Source organism: Otolemur garnettii, unplaced genomic scaffold (assembly GCF_000181295.1).
Source record: "Otolemur garnettii isolate 467f Iridium unplaced genomic scaffold, OtoGar3 scaffold00253, whole genome shotgun sequence".
In the NCBI taxonomy this organism is placed as follows: domain Eukaryota; kingdom Metazoa; phylum Chordata; class Mammalia; order Primates; family Galagidae; genus Otolemur; species Otolemur garnettii.
The window spans coordinates 602,279-612,977 of record NW_003852648.1 but is presented as its reverse complement, the minus strand read 5'-3'; the positions used below and the strand labels follow the sequence as shown (position 1 = coordinate 612,977).

At 37.6% G+C, this 10,699-nt stretch overlaps 1 pseudogene; it reads right to left on the bottom strand.

Moving 5' to 3' along the window:
• The window catches only part of LOC100943736, a 675,731-nt pseudogene that overhangs the window by 471,821 nt on the left and 193,211 nt on the right, over positions 1-10,699 (bottom strand).

The following is a 10,699-nucleotide window of genomic DNA, read 5'->3' as shown; positions in this document are numbered from 1 at the left end:
TTTTTTTTTTTTTTTTTGAGATTGAGTCTCACTCTGTTGTCCCAGGCTTGTGCCTCAGCGCAGTATCCTCAAACTCCTGAGCTTCATTAGTTTTCCTGTCTCAGTCTCCTCAGTAGGTGGAACTGCAGTTACCAGACACAAGGCCTGAGAAATGTTTCTATTTTTAGTAGAGATGAGTTCTTGCTCCTGCTCAGGCTGGTGTCCACCTCCTGAGCCCAGGGAAACCTGCCTTAGACTTCCAGAGTGCTAGAACTATAGGTATGAACCATCACACCCAGCTTTGAAAATATTTTTGTTCTTACTATAACAAAAATCCTTTTTTTATATAATCCAGCTTATTTATCAAAGATTACTAAATTCACATGAACTAAAAAGCATTTGATTTTGTTTATTAGTGCTCTGTCTAGAACTGTGTAGGCAGAATGTGTAGGCATATGTATATGGACATATACAAAATACATCATATATACATTTGTACACACACTGAGTTACAATAGGCTTTTTAAATTTTTAATTAAATCATAAATCTATACCTGTATGGAGTATAATGTGATGATTTGATATACAACGTTAAATGCCAAAATCAAAGTGATTAACATAATCATCACCTCACTTATTGTGGTAAGACCTTTATAATTTACTCTTAGTTATTTTGAAATATTCCCTTGGGTTGCACACATTAAAATAGATTTTTATTTCAAAACTCTAGCCATGGGACAGTAATATTGTACAAACTCTCCAGCTTGCAAAAGAAAGCTGGATCCAATCTTGTGACAAAACTGGAACTTCCTCACATTCATAAACTTTATTTGGCCTCATATGTAACCTAATTATGCCTGTGGATCAAAGATTTGAGTAAAGCAGTTTTCATGGCAGTTTGATTTTTAAAAACTCTTTGCCCTTTTTAATTTCAATTTAAAGTAATTCTTCAGTTATTTTCAATTGATTCAATTTTATTTTCTTAAATCACTTAATGGCGGTGATCAACTGGATTTCAGTGCTCCAGAAAATTTTATGAATACTGCTAACTACTTTGAGGTTATACTCTATACAGAATAAAAATAATAAAAGCTGGCATTATGAAAGAACACTTTTAGTATGTACTAATATAAAATTAACCGTAGTGTTTATTAAAATAGAACTTGTCTCTAATGAGCTCGAAGCACATTAAATATTAAAGCAAGGCCGTGTGTTATGTAGAATGCAGGGAAGCAAATAAAGAACAGTGACTTTTTCCATCTGGCCCTGCCAGTATTTTCAGGTGTATCGGATGTTCTACCATTGCCCCATTGATCCCTCTTTTTCAAATATAAATTTATATTTAAGATCATCAAAGAATAATTAGCACAACTCAAAGCACATGATTCAGGAAACGAGGATATTAAGGCTTTCTAGAAAAATATTCTTTATCAATATATATTTCTGTTAGGAAAGCTAAACAATATAATATTCACAGGAGCAGAAAAAGGATACTGACACAAATACAGATCCAGGAAAAAGTAGTTTAACAAGTGAATTCTGCAGTCCATTTAAATATCACATACATGAATGCTTTTAACTTTTTTTTTTTTTTTTGAGACAGAGTCTCACTTTGTCACTATTGGTAGAGTGCTGTGGCGTCATAGCTCAAAACAACCTCAATCTCTTGGGCTCAAGTGACCTTCCTGCCTCAGCCTCCTGAGTAGCTGAGACTACAGGTGAATGTTGCAACCCCAGGCTAATTTTTTTTTTTTTTTTTTTGCAGCTTTTGGCCAGGGCCAAGTTTGAACCTGCCATCTCCAGTATATGGTGCTGGCACCCTACTCCTTTGAACCACAGGCACCATCGCAATTTTTTTTGTTTTTTCTTTTTTTAAGACATGGTTTCCTTCTGGCTCTTTCTGGTCTTGAGCTCCTTAACTCAAGCAATCCACCCACCTTCCACCTTGGCCTACCAGAGTGCTAGGATTACAGGCGTGAGCCACCTCACCTGAAGGCTTTTAACTCAGTTTAACAAATTTATAATGGAAGTACTACTTTCAAATAAAGATACATAAATGAAATAAATCATTGGTACCAAAAACTTTCAAATGTACAAAACAGACTGCTACAGAAAAATTTCATCTTTGCCTTCATATACAAATATGTAAAATATAAGACTAGGAGACAAATCAATTATTAAAAAGAATATATAATGGAAAAATTCAATTATCCCTCAAATGTTAGAGTAATTTGTTGTGGGAGCCTGGGTCCCCACAATCTTCACTGTAATCTGCACTGAGTGCAGTTAATGAGAGAAAAAACTCAGACACAGTTATGTCAAGTGAAATACCCAATGAGAGCCTGTGAGGGGCTGACACTAAGCCAGCAGCATCTCAAGTGCAGCCAACAAGTGCGGCACTAGCCATTCTCCCTTGGGTCTCCTTATACAATCAAAAATCATAAATCAAGTTGACAGCATAATGCATAAAGTCATTCAAAACAAGGTTCCTGTAATCATTAATAATCTGAAGAGGGAAACAAAGGAAGGGAAAATCATGCAGGCATACCACATGATTACAAATTATACTTTACCAATTGGGGATAAGCTTGCCTAACCTGCTTCAGTGATTTCTATCTATCCTTGGGCAGGACTCCAGGTATGGTAATCTTTGGTTGCTAAGCATTCTGTTCTCAGCTGCAGGTAACACTAGAGCCAGCTGTGGTGCAGGAAAAAGGGACACAGGGGATCCTGGACTGTGGTCCACAGGCCCCTCCTAATCCTACCCCCGAGCCTGCCAGATGCCAGACATCCTGTGCAAACCACCAGTCCAGTGCTAGCTTTCAGGGGTTTGAGGAACTTGGACTCTGTTCAATAAGCCCTCCAGAAATCTTTGGCCTAAACTACACTACAAACTCTATCCACACAGTTTGTTTATTATCAGGATATTTAATAGTACGGTTCATTATTTTTTTTTTCCTTTTAAACAGAGTCTCATTTTGTCACTTGAACTAGAGTATCAAGGCCTTAGCCTAGCTCACAACAACTTCAAACTCCTGGGTTCAAGCTATCCTCCTGCCTCAGCCTCACAAGTACTTAGAATGACATGCATGTCCTACCAGGCCTAGATGACTTTTTTTTTTTTTTTTTTTTAGCACAAATGGATCTTGCTTTGCTCAGTCTGTTTTCAAACTCTTGAACTCAAGTTATCCTCTTGCCTCAGCCTCACAAGTACCTACAGCGACATGCATATCCTACCAGGCCTGGATGATTTTTTTTTTTTTTTTTTTAAGCACAGATGATGGGTCTTGGCTTTGCTCAGTCTGGTCTCAAACTCTTGACCTCATGTTATACTCCTGCCTCAGCCTCCCAGAGTGCTAGGATTAAAGGTATGAGCCACTGTGCTTGGCCTAGGCTCATTATTTTCATAAAGAGAAATAGAACAACCACCTGATTATTTTCATAGATATAGACTGCCTAGTTAGCAGAATTTAACTTGCATCATTGTTAATTTCAACTTATCAAAATTAGCTATTAATAGCTCTTCAGGCAGAACAGGATTGCTCATGCCTGTAATCCTACTGCACTGGGAGGGTGAGGTGAGAGAATCAATTGAACCTAGAAGAGTTTTTTTGAGACAGAGTGTCACTCTTTCACCTTTGTTAGAGTGCCCTGGTGTCATAGATCATAGAAACCTCAAACTCGTAGTCTCAAGAGATCCTCTTGTCTCCCAAGTAGCTGAGACTATGAGCACCAGCTACAACACCCACCTGGATAGTTTTTTTTTTTTTTTTCCATTAGTAGAGATGGGGTCTCACTCTTGCTCAAGCTGGTCTCCTACTCCTGAGCTCAGACAATCCACCAGCCTAGGCCATCCAGAGTATTAGGATTAAGGCATGGACCACTATGCCCATTCTAAGAGTATTTTTTTAAGGCAGAGTCTCACTCTGTTGCCCAGACTAGAGTGCTGTGGCATCAGCATAGTTTACAGTAACTTCAAATTTCTGGGTTCAAAAGATCTTCTTGCCTCAGCCACCTGAGTAACTGGGACTACAAACACTACCATGCTAAGTGAATTTTTCCATTTTTATTACAGACTGGGTCTTGCTCTTTCTCAGACTTGTCTCAAACTGCTGAGCTCAAGCAATCTGCCTGTCTTGGCCTCCTAGAGTACTAGGATTACAGATGTAAGCACCTGCCTCACCCGAGCTCAGGAGTTTGAGACCAACCTGAGCAAAAGCAAGACTCTGCCTCTATTCTAAATAGAAAAGTGTTAGAGCCTGATGGCTCCTACCTGTAATCCTAGCAACTTGGGAAGCTGAGCTGGGTGAATTGCATGAGGTCAAGAGTTGGAGCCCAACCTGATGAAGAGTGAGACTCATTTCTACTAAAATAGAAAAATGTGGGGAACATCATGGCAGCACCTGTAGTCCCAACTACTTGGGAAGCTAAGGCAACTACTTCAGCCCAAGAAATGAGGTTGCTTCAAGCTATGATGACATCATGGAACTCTAGCCTGGGTGCCAGAGTGAAACTCTTATCTAAAAAAAAAAAATTATATATATATATGGCAATATGCCTGTTGTCCTAGTATTCTGGGCGGCTCAGATGAGAGAGGTGCCCACCATATATATAAATGTGGTGAGCACCTATGGTCATAGCTATTTGGGACCTCTTCTGTTCAATTCCTCTTAAACCCTGGGGTTCAAGGTGGCTGTGAGCTAGGCTAATGCTACAGCACTCTAGCCTGGGGTAACAGAGTGGGACTTTGCCTCAAAAAAATATTTTTTCCAAACTTGACAAAATGGTCATTTTCATACTTATAGAAAACATGAGGAACAATTCTTCTATTTCAGAAACAATACCAAAAAGCACAATATTGCTATGTCAGGCATAAAATTTGCAGTAAACTTTATCCAAGGTATTTGATGATGGCAGAAGAAATAAAAATAATTATATAAGACTTAATTTCCAGATGATATAATTTTACATTTCTGGAAATACAAAGTCATTAGTAACAAAATCTAAAACAGAAAATAATTCAATAACAAAGACAATATAACAGTGATACACATAAATAGCAGTCTTTTTATAAATCACAATCATTTATGAGTACATGTGAACTGATACTATGAAAAATTATAATATGATGAAATATATTTTGGGGCCGGGCACAGGGAGTCACACCTGTGATCCTAGCACTCTGGGAGACCAAGGCTAGTGGTTTGCCTAAGCTTAGGAGTTGGAGACCAGCCTGAGCAAAAACAAAACCTCTCTAATAAAAAAAAAAAACAAAAAAACAAACAAACAAAAAAAAAAACTACTGTTGTGGAGGGTGCTTGTAGTCTTAGCCACTTGGAAGGCTGAGGCAAGAGGATCACTTAAGCCTAAGAATTTGAAGTTGTTATGAGGTATGATGCCACAGCACTCTACTTAAGGTGAGAAAGTGAGACTCTCTAACAAAAACAAAAAGTCATATGTATAACTTCATATATATATGAAGTATATTTTTAAAAGTAAAAGGAAATCTAATAAATGTACAAAGCCTATATGAGCAAAACAAAGCATTTCTAAAATATATGTTTGAAGACTTAAACAAATGGAAAGTTACATCTTGTTCTTTGCTAGAAAAACTCAATAATATAAAGCTAACTTCAACATTCTGTTTGAGCTCATAATAAATTCTGTAAGTTTCTTTCAAGATTGTAAAGATTTTGCAAAGCTGATGTGTAAAAAAAAAAATACATAGGGATAGCCAAAATTTTTAAGAAAGAAACAGAAGGAGAATTTCTGGTCTCACATGACATTAGAATAGTCTATAATTAAAGCAGTATGGTATTTATGCCAAAAAAATAGGCAAGCAGACTGAAATGGTAGAAAATTTGGAAATTCATTGAAGTGCATAAAAGAAGTTACACAATAAACATTATAGAGGAGGAGTCTTTATCAACATTTAGTGTTTAAGAACTGAGTATTTCTATGAAAATATTTAAATGGATTTTTTTAGAGATGTAGTATCACTCTGGGCTTTGGGTAGAGTGCTGTGGCATCATAGCTCACAGCAATCTCAAAATCTTGGGCTTGAGGGACCCTCTTGCCTCAGCCTCCCAAGCAGCAGGGACTACAGATGTCCTGCACAACACTCAGATAGTTTTTCTATTTTTAATGGTGACAGCGTCTCTTGCTCAGGCTGGTCTCAAATGCAATCTACCTGCCTCGGCCTCCCAGAGTGCTATGATTATAGGCATGAACCACAATGCCCAGCTAAAATGGATTTGTTTTGTATGTGAAGGAAAAATTAAAGAAGAAATATAAATGACAAAAAATTCAAAATATATAAATAATAGAAGAAAAATTGATAAATATTAATATTTCTACAAGTTGTATAAATATATCTGACTTGTGACTCAAACCAAAAAAATGTTAAGAAAAGAAAAAATTAGGGCTGGGTGGGGAGGCTCGTGCCTAGAATTCCAGTACTCTGGGAGGTAGAGCCAAGGCAACTCTATCTTTCAAGGGCAGTTTCAAGACCAGCCTGAGGAAGAGTGAGACCCTATCTCTAAAAAATAAAAAATAAATTAATTGGGTGTTGTAGAGGGCACCTTTCTTTAGTCCTAGCTTCTTGAGTAGCTGAAGTAGGAAGATCACTTAAACCCAGGAGTTTGAGGGTGCTGTGAGCTCCAAATGGGGTGACAGAGTGAGACTGTCTCCAGAGAGAGAGAGAGACTGACAGAGGAAGAAAAGATTGTTAAATTAGGCCATATAAAATTATGATGTGTGTAGGAAACACCATAAGTCAAGTAAAAATAAATATGCCCAGTGGGATGTCTATTTGCAAATTATGTCAGACAAAGAGAAGCATGCATGTGTGTTTGTTATGGAAAATAAGAAAGATCTCAAAATATGTTCTCATGGCACAAGGACACAGGAAGCAATGTGAAGGGTTTCACACTGATCTAAGACGGGAAAATTATCTCAAAACTATATATAGACTGTAGTGTATGGAATTATATCAAATGCACAAAAGATAATGTTAGAAAAAATATCATTTACATATTTTCTTTGTTTGCTGCATTATCATTGTTATGACAATGGATAAAAAAAAAATCAAGCTTTTCTTCTATTCCTGATAGGTGAATTTTTAATACAATGAAGAGCTAATGAGAAAATACAGTTCTGAAAAGTTTATCTCAGTGTGTCATGGAGTTACTTGTGTTTCGGTTACATCATTTGCTTTTGTAAATTTTAAGTCAAAGTTATAGGTATGCCCTTCACTCAGAAAATGTCTAACATACCCAGGCCAAGAGCCTTTTGGGTCAGAATTTACCCTACCTCTTCGTCTTCTTCCCTTCTCCCCACACAAATTTTACTGTGTTTCCTTTCTCTATGGGCAAACAGGTGTTGATCAACTAGTTCTAATTTAGTACTGAGTACATGGGGTGTTTATTTTCTTATTCTTGTGATACTCCACCTAGAAGAATGGTCTTCAATTCCACCCAGGTTGTTACAAAATATACTAGTTCATCTTTTTTATGGTTGAGTAGTAGTCCACATATACATATACCATATTTTATAAATCCATTCATGTATTGAGGGGCACTTGGGTTGTTTCCATATCCATGTGATTGTGAATTGTGCTGCTATAAACATTTGAGTGCAAGTGTCTTTTTTATAACTTTTTTTTTCTTTGAGTAAATCTCTAGTAGAGAGATTTCAGGATCAAATGGTGGGTCTACTTTAGGTTGCTTGAGAAATCTCCATACTACTTTCCATTAAGGTTGAACATTTGCAGTCCCACCAACAATGCATGAGTATTCTTTTCTCTTTGAATTCATGCCAGCATATATTGTTTTGGGACTTTATAATATGAACCATTATCACGTGGGTTAGATGATATCTCAGTGTGATTTTGATTTGCATTTTCCTGATAATTAGAGATGTTGAGCACTTTTTCATGTATTTGTTGGCCATCAGTTTTTCTTATGAAGGCATCATTTTGCCAGACTTTAAGCTATACTCTAAGGCGTTAGTAATCAAAACAACATGATATTGGCATTAAGCCTTTGGAAAAGCAAGGAGAATAGACCCTGGGATCAGAACAGAGAATTCAGATATGAAACCATCCTCACATGCCACCTGACCTTTTTCAAAGCTAAAAAAAAAAAACAAAAACATAAAATGGGGGGAAAGAATCCCTAATTAATAAATGGTACCAGAAGAAATTTATAGCCACCATAAAAGACTAAAACAGGACCTGCACCTCTCACCCCTCACAATGGATAAAAGAAAAAGTCATGAAAAAGTCATGAAACTATAAGAATTCTAGAAGAAAGTATAGAAAAAAAACCCCTTATGGGTATTGGTCTAGGGAAAAAATTATAAAGAAGATCCAATGGCATTCATAGCAACATCAAAAATAAGTAATTATGACCTGGTCAATTTAAAAAGTTCCTGCACAGCCAAGTACACAACAAACCAAATAGACAACCTGAAGAATGGAAAAAGATATTTGCATGTTACACATTCAATAGAGGACCCATAACCAAAATCTACAAAGAACTCAAGCAACTTAAGATCAAATGTTTCCATTAAAAGTTGGGCAAGATGCTGGGTGCAGTAGCTCATGCCTGAAATTCTAGCACTCTGGGAGGCTGAGATGAGCATATTGCTAGAGCTCAGGAGCTGGACTTGCCTGAGCAAGAGCAAAACCCTATCTCTACTACAAACAGAAAAGTTGAGCTGGCACCAGTGGCTCACAACTGTAATCCTAAGAATCCTAGTTCTCTGGGAGGACAAAGAGGGTGGGTCCCTTGAGCTCAGGAATTCAAGACCAGTGTGAGTAAGAGCAAGATTCCATCTGTGTTAAAAAAAGAAAGAAAGAAAAACTAGCCAAGCTTTGTGACAAGGTGCCTGTATTCCCAGCTTCTTGGGAGGCTGAAGCAAGAAGATGTCTTGAGCCTGAGAATTTGAAGTTGTGAGCTATGATGATGTCAGGTCACTCAACCCAGGGTAATAGTGAGATTCTGTCTAAGAATAAAAACAAAAGTTGGGCAAGAGACATGAACAGAAACTTCTGTAAAGAAAAGGCTTTTTTTTTTTTTTTTTTTTACATCCCCAGGAGGTGCAAATGCATTGAAGTATGGATGATCAATGATGCCAGCTGAGAAAATACAATTCTTAATGTAAGAATGACAACTACTGCAGGCAGAGGCTCTAATAGAATTAGAATACTGCTCTTTTGCTACTCTCAGCAAAATAAGTAAAATTAGGAAAATACTAATCATTATGTGATAAGCAATTGTATGAAAGAGACAGAAAGATATTCCCTGGATCTGCTGATCACCTTAACATAAATTAAAGTGGGGAAATCAGACATATGGATACAAATGTTCTTTTGTCTCTCTCTCTTTCTCTTTCTTTCCTTTCCTTTCCTTTTTCTTTTTTTTTTCTTTTTTTTTTTTTTGAGACAGAATCTCACAAATCCTGGGGATTGAACGACCTGCCATCATAACTCACAGCAACCTCAAATTCCTAGGTTCATGTGAATCTCCTGCCTCAAGCTCTCAAGTAGCTAAGACTATAGATACCCACCACACTATCTGACTAATTTTTTTCTGATTTTGGTAGAGATAGGTCTCAATTTCCTGAGCCTGGTCTCGAACTCCTGAGCTCAGGCAATTCACCAGCCTATAGCCTCCCAGAGTGCTAGGATTACAGGCCTGAGCCACTGTGCCCAGCTCAAATGTGCTCTCTCTCTCTCTCTTTTTTGTGAGACAGAGTCTTACTATATTGTCCTTGGTAGAGCGCCCTGGTGTCATAGTTCAAAGCAATCTCAAACTCTTGGGCTCAAGCAAGTCTCTTGCGTCAACCTCCCAATTAGCTGGGACTACAGGTGCTGGCCACAACACCTGGCTATTTTTAGAGACAGGGGTCTCACTCTTGTTCAGGCTGGTCTCCAACCTGTAAGCTCAAACAGTCCACCTGCCTTGGCCTCCCAGAGTGCTAGGATTACAGGCATGAGCCAACGCACCAAGCTCCATATGTGCTGTCTTAATTGGGAAGATCTGAAAGCTTGAAATACAGAATATCTTTGAAAGATTTAGTACCAAAGATATTAATAATATAATATCAATCACATATTGAAATGACAATTTTTGGGTATATTCAGTTAAAAAAACTATTGCAATCAATTTCACACTTTTTTTGGTTTGCTATAGACCATTTATAATGACACACATAGCTCCTAGTTTAGCTCTAGTAAATATTGCTGCTTGAGAGAATTGTACCATTTTTAAAACCCAGGCTGCCTCCTTAAAAAAAAGAAAATGAAGGTCATATTATTTTAAATATTTATTTATTCATTTTAGTACCAGGGTTTGCTCTGTTGCCCAGAGTGGAGTACAATGACATAATTACAGCTCATTCCAGCTTCCATCCCCTTAGGCTTCTTCTACCTCAGAGTCCTCAGTAGCTGAGAATACAGACGTGCACCACCTGCCTAGCTATTTTGTTTTTATTTTTGTAAAGGTTGTTTCTCCTGATGTTGCCCAGTCTGGTCTCAAACTCCTGGCCTCATGTGATCTCCTTCCTTGGGCTCAAAAAAATGATAGGATTAGAGGCATGGGCCACCCTTCTCATCCCCAAATCTTTTTTTTTTTTTTTTTTTTTTGAGACGGAGCCTCAAGCTGTCCCCCTGGGTAGAGTGCCATGGCATTACAGCTCACAGCAACCTCCAACTCCT